Source organism: Colobus angolensis, unplaced genomic scaffold, assembly GCF_000951035.1.
Source record: "Colobus angolensis palliatus isolate OR3802 unplaced genomic scaffold, Cang.pa_1.0 Scaffold254, whole genome shotgun sequence".
In the NCBI taxonomy this organism is placed as follows: Eukaryota; Metazoa; Chordata; class Mammalia; order Primates; family Cercopithecidae; genus Colobus; species Colobus angolensis.
In genome coordinates this window covers 544,690-550,461 of record NW_012115755.1, presented here as the reverse complement: position 1 = coordinate 550,461, position 5,772 = coordinate 544,690, and the positions used below count along the sequence as shown (strand labels likewise).

Here is a 5,772-nt window from a genome sequence, read left to right as displayed (position 1 = left end):
AAAGAAAGAAAGAAAGAAAGAAAGAAAGAAAGAAAGAAAGAAAGCACATTTGTTGAGCATCTGCTATGTGCCTGTCATTGTGCAAAATGACCCGGTGAGCCCTGGTGGTATTATCTCCATTTTGCAGATGATGAACTTGAAGCTCAGAGACATGGTGGGATTTGCTTAAGATCTTCCAGCTGGAACAGTCAGGGCTGAGGCTCTCTCCTGTTGGAGAAACACCTGGCCCCATGCCCTGCTCTGCAGAGGTGTTCCTGATGTGAGAGCCAGGGCTGAGTTCCTCGGAGCCTTTTGCCATTTGCTGCTTGAACTGCAAGACCCTGCTTGCCCGCCTGGCTGTCGCAGCTTCCGACGAGTCAGAGACAGGAATTCTAATGGCTGGTTTTTGTGGAACACAAAGGCCTGCCTCTTGCAAATGTGGAGATACATTTTCTCCGCATTGGCATTTACCACGCTGAATGTCTGGGGAACAGTTTTCATCTGCCAGGCACTTTACCAAGATTAACTTTTGAACCCTATGCAGCAGTGCTTGTTGCAGATTGAGGGGGTGGCAGGGAAAGTGTGGGCAGTGGTGTCTTTGATCACAGGAGAACCTAGGATTTGGAAGGGCTTGAGACCCCACGTCAACACCTCTGGAAGTTTGGTTTATTTTCCTGAGAAGTGGTTTCTCCATTGTCCTGAAAGCACTGAGCTCCTAGACGATTCAAGGTTCCTGACGTTTCCTGGCCCACTTGGCTACCAAGTCAGCAATGTAGTCCACAAATATTTTCTGAGAATACCCTAGGCATTATTCTAGACTATGAGGATGCAATGATGGGACAAAATATATGCTGCTTTTGTCCTCCTACAGATATTAACTCAATGGAGGAGCCGGAGGACAGAGACTCCTGCCGGTAACTGGCTGTGTGACTGTGGGTTAGTTCCCTTCCCTCTCTGGGCCTTTGAATTTTATCTTCCTCTCTACTCTGAACCCCCATGCTTAAAAGTCTTCAATAGCTCCCCATTGCTTACAGAACAAGGTGGGCATCTGTGGTCTGGGATTCAAGGCCCCAAGCCGGGCTCTAGTGGACACTTCTTGGCATGTGCTCCTGGCTCGCCCATCTCCATTTTGCTCCGTTTTTATTTAGAATACTCGTACTCATACAGCACTTTCTGAGTGCCAGGAATGTCTGAGTGCTGCACATATTTTAACTTGTTTGACTCTCACAGAAATCCCTTGAAATAAGCCTTTGGACTCTCATCATCTCCACTTTAAGAATGAGGACATCGAGTCACACAGGGGTAAACAACTTGCCTAAACCCATGCAGCTTCTCAATGGCAGGGCTGGGATTTGAAACCTGGCAGCCTAGCTCCTGGGCCATGCCCTCCATGGCTACCACACACTGCCCCTTGGTGCACCTGTGCAGCAGCCTTACCACTCTCCTTTCCCAGATACAATCCCACATCCATTGTGCACCTCCGTGAAGCCTTCCCTGATGCTTCCCAGGCTGACTTAAATCTTCTTGTCTCTGTTCCCACAATGGCAGCCTTTAGCATGGGATACTGTTGTTCTTGCTTGCCTATTGTCTCCTCAGTTGAATGTTGACCACCTCCGGGTGGGAGAGGCTGTGTCTCACCCTTCCTGCCTCAGTGCTCAGCCCAGCACCCCCATATCATCCACTCTCCACACAGCAACAGAGGCATTTTTTTAAACACCCAGTTTTTTTTTTTTTTTTTAACACTCCTCTGCTTAAAGCCATCTGGCTACTATCTATTACATTTAGAATAACAGCTTCAATCCTGACCATGGCCTAGAAGGGCCTGCACGATCCCCTCTCTGCCCTCTCCCTGCCCCTGGTGGCTGCTGCTCTCCCCTCACTCACTCCACCTCCCATCTGTCCCCACACAGTCCAGGCTCACATTAGGGCCTCTGTCAGAGCGATTTCCTTTGCCTGGAGTGTGCTGCCCCACATCATCACATGACTGACTCTTGTTATTCAGGCCTCAATTCCATGTCACTGGTTCACACAGGCCTTCTCTATCTGTCTGTCTGTCTATTTTCACATTTGCTTTTCAATTGTTATCAATGACTGTGCCTACTGTGAGTCTGTGAGCCCCATGAGAACAGAGATTAGCAGTGCCTTGTTCTGCTGTATCACCATCGCTTGGAATAGTGCCTGACACAGAATAGCCATTCAATGAGTAAGCGTCTTGAAGGAAGAGGAGATGCTCACCAAGTCCCTTTGGGATCTTACATATTGCAGTTCAACTAGGCCCAGGTAATATAATGCATCGAAGTCAGTCTCATCCCAAGCTGATAGCTGGGATAATTTCACAAGCCAGGATGCCCTATCTTGATCACTTTTCTATGTCTGGACTGCAATCACACTCCCAGAGCAAGGCACTTTTTTTTTTTTCTGGAGATGGAGTCTCACTCTGTTGCCCACGCGGGAGTGTAGTGACATGATCTCAGCTCACTGCACTCTCCACCTGCTGGGTTCAAGGGGACTTTTATTGGCTTTTAATGGCTGTTCTCTGCTGACTTCCCCTCACCAAGGATGCTAAGAACTCCTTGCATGTGCTCTCAATTGTCTACCTAAGACTTGGGGAAACTTGTGAGCTACTGCCCTCCCCATTTGATAGGCAGGGGCTTCCCTGCAAAGTGAAAAATCTGACTTGCAGAATAAGAGCCCCAGAGCCCAGTCAGGACACATGTATCCATTATGGCCATCACATTTCATCAGTAATATCAGTAATGGGGAGACTTTATGTTCCCAAAAGGCACAAGAGCTCTGAGTCCTGCCAGAGCCTGAGCCAAACACTACTCATTTAGCACCTCCAAGGAGCTGAGGTCTGTAACTGAGCAGGGTGTGCAACCAAATTCAGGGCAAATGGGAAAAGGAAGGCCTCATATGCATCTGGTTAAGGCAAGCAGGGCAGGCAAAAATCCACAGAAATGAGATCTGGGCTTCTGACTTTTCAGCCTTTTGCTAATGAGAACTAAGGGACCAGCTGAGAGGTTAGCACAGCAGCCAGAAAGAAGGTGCCGCCAAGATCAAGTTACTTAGAAAGTATGTGGAAGGGGCTGGGTGGGGTGGTTCATGCCTTCAATCCCAGCAGCATTTGGGGAGGTGAGACAAGAGGATCATTTGAGTCCAGGAGTTTGGGACCAGCCTGGGCAACATAGTGAGACTCCGTTTCTACAAAAAAAAGAAAGAAAGAAAGAAAAAAAACTTAAAAAAAATAGCTGGGCATGGTGGTGCATGCCTGTAGTCCAAGCTACTTGGGAGGCTGAGGAGGGAGGACCCCTTAAGCCCAGGAATTCGAGGATGCAGTAAGCTGTGATTACACTATATATATATATATATATATACACACACACACACACACACATATATATACATACACACACACACATATATATATATATATATAGAGAGAGAGAGAGAGAGAGAGAAGGGAAACTTGCAAAGGGATCTCAAAGATAAAGACCAACTGTCATACATTGCCATCTTCTTGAGAACCAAGAAGGCTATTTTTTGCCCCCCTTCCTTTTTCCTCTTCCAGCCTCTTTGAGCTAGAGAAGAAAATGGCATCCTAAATTTATGAGTTCATAGATCTTGGTTCTAGTCTCTGCACCATGGAACTTTGGGCCAATTTCTCCCCATTTTTTACCCCTCTTTTCCTCATTTGTAAAATGTGGCTGTTGGGCCCAGTGATTTCCAAATCAATTATTTCCATAATGTTAAGCTTTCTAGCCTTAGGAGCTCATGATTTAGATTACTTTGAAAGGGAAGCTCTTGCTTTTTCTCTATGGGGTTTGATTTGTCTTTAGTTATTGGTCTAATGCCCAGTGTAGGTAGTGGACATGAACAATTCTTGCATGGTCAAACCTGTTGAGGGTTGATGTATCCCTTGTTTATTTCTGAAACAGTTTCTTTTAATGCATGTGGCTCATCACTACAGTGTGGCTTCTCAAGACATCCTGCAAAGGATGGAAATGTTCAGAATGGATTGAGGAGGGAAGGTCATGATTTGAGTTAGTGACTTCCAAGGTGGTCCAGTATCTGAATGGCAGAAGTTGTACGGATATTAAAATCTCTCTGCATGAAATGATGTGATGTCTTCGGTTTGCTTCCAAATAAGTCAGTGTGAGTGTGTGCGCATGTGATGAGAGTGGATGTGGGTGTGTGTGATGAGAGTGGGTGTGGGTATAAATGAAACAAAATTGGCCAACTGTTGAAGCTGAATGATGGGTATGTGGGGGGGTTATTATACTATTCTTTCTATTTTTCTAAATATGTTTGAAGTATTCCATCATAAAAGGCTCTTTGGAGACTGGCTCCAGTCCTTCTCTCCACTCTCATCTTTCAGTCCATATCCCGAGGACCCTCTGGCACAGTGACATTTCCTTGGTGGCTGGGACTTCACATCTCTTGGGCTTGACACACAGCTCTCTCTGCCTGGGGTCCTTTTCCTCGTCTTTCCTTACAGTTCCTGACTCCTGCTTCTGAGATCCCACCAGCCCAGTGCCTTGATACTTATCATAACATATTGCAACTGTTTGTTTTCTTTTCTGGCCTGTGACCTCCTCAAGCTACTTCTCTGCCTCTCCAGTGCACAGCCAGTGCCTGGTATGTAATAAGTCCCCAGTACAAGTTTACAGAAAGGATAATAGCAGTCATAGGATCTACCGTTTTTTGAGCATTTACTATGCGCCACTAAGCTCATTACATGGCTCTCTCATTAAATTATCATCCAAGTGGGTACTATTAATCTTCTCATTCCTCTTTAATAGCTGAAGATAGTCTCAGAAGGTCACTTGCCCAAGGTCACATGCTAGTAAGTAAGCCACTCTGCTATTCTCCTTGCATCTGGGATTTTAAAAGACTTCTCCATGAATGTTATGCAACAGGACCAGGAGTTAGAGAGCCCGGGTTTTAGGCCCAGCTTTGCTACTAAATTGCTGAGTGACCTTGGGCTAATCACCCCTGCCCCCTAGGCCTTGTCTTCCGCGGAGACAATCAGTGATCTAGAGCGTCACGTGATCCGAGGGCCCTCCCAGTCTCAGCTCTCAGAGAAAAGGTTTCTCTTCCTCGTATGCTTTCCTGCCGCGGAACTGGCTTCCCTGTTTGGGAACCCCCCCGGCTTCACAGACGCTCTCAACCTTTTTTTCTTGCTAATTGCAACCTCCCAGGCTTAAGCCGAGTTCGCAACCTGCTGTCTGGGTCGCCCCCTCCCCACTGCCTTCTCTGCGGTCTGGGATTTCTCTGGAGGTGGGGGCGGAACCCAGGGCGTGAGGGAGAGAGGGAGCCTGGAGCTGTCCCGTTCGTGAGGCTTCCCCGCGGCTTCTCAGCCCCCCTCCCCCTACGGAAACTCAGCCTCACACTTTCTAGGGATGTTCCGGGGACAGCCGGAGTCAGTGATTGCAGCTGCCAGCCGCGGGCTTCTGTGCTGGGCTCTTGGAAGTCCGCGGTTCTGAGCTGGGATGGGGGTGGAAGTCTGGAGGGAAGAAGGGGCGGCGCACTCCTTCCTCCCCGCCGAGACCTCAGCCTAGGCCCAGCCCGCCCAGCGGAGCCGGGACCCTTCTGTGCCTGTGTCCCCTCCACCCTCTTGCCCACTCTTAGCTGGGCCCCGCCATTGCACGGCCAGGCCTCGGCGGACGGCAGACCCAAGCCGGAGACGCGCGGCTGTGCTAGGCCCCCGCCCAGCTCGCCGGTGACACCGCTCTGGGAGAAGCTGAAATCCCACGATCGATGCAGCCTCACGCCACCCCTAGGCGCGCGGGGGGC

The 5,772-nt window shown here is 48.8% G+C and overlaps 1 protein-coding gene across 1 annotated transcript in view; it reads right to left on the bottom strand.

Moving 5' to 3' along the window:
- CPLX2 (complexin 2) overlaps nt 1-5,772 on the bottom strand; it is an 89,101-nt gene that overhangs the window by 82,107 nt on the left and 1,222 nt on the right. The gene's annotated exons all lie outside the window — the stretch shown is intronic.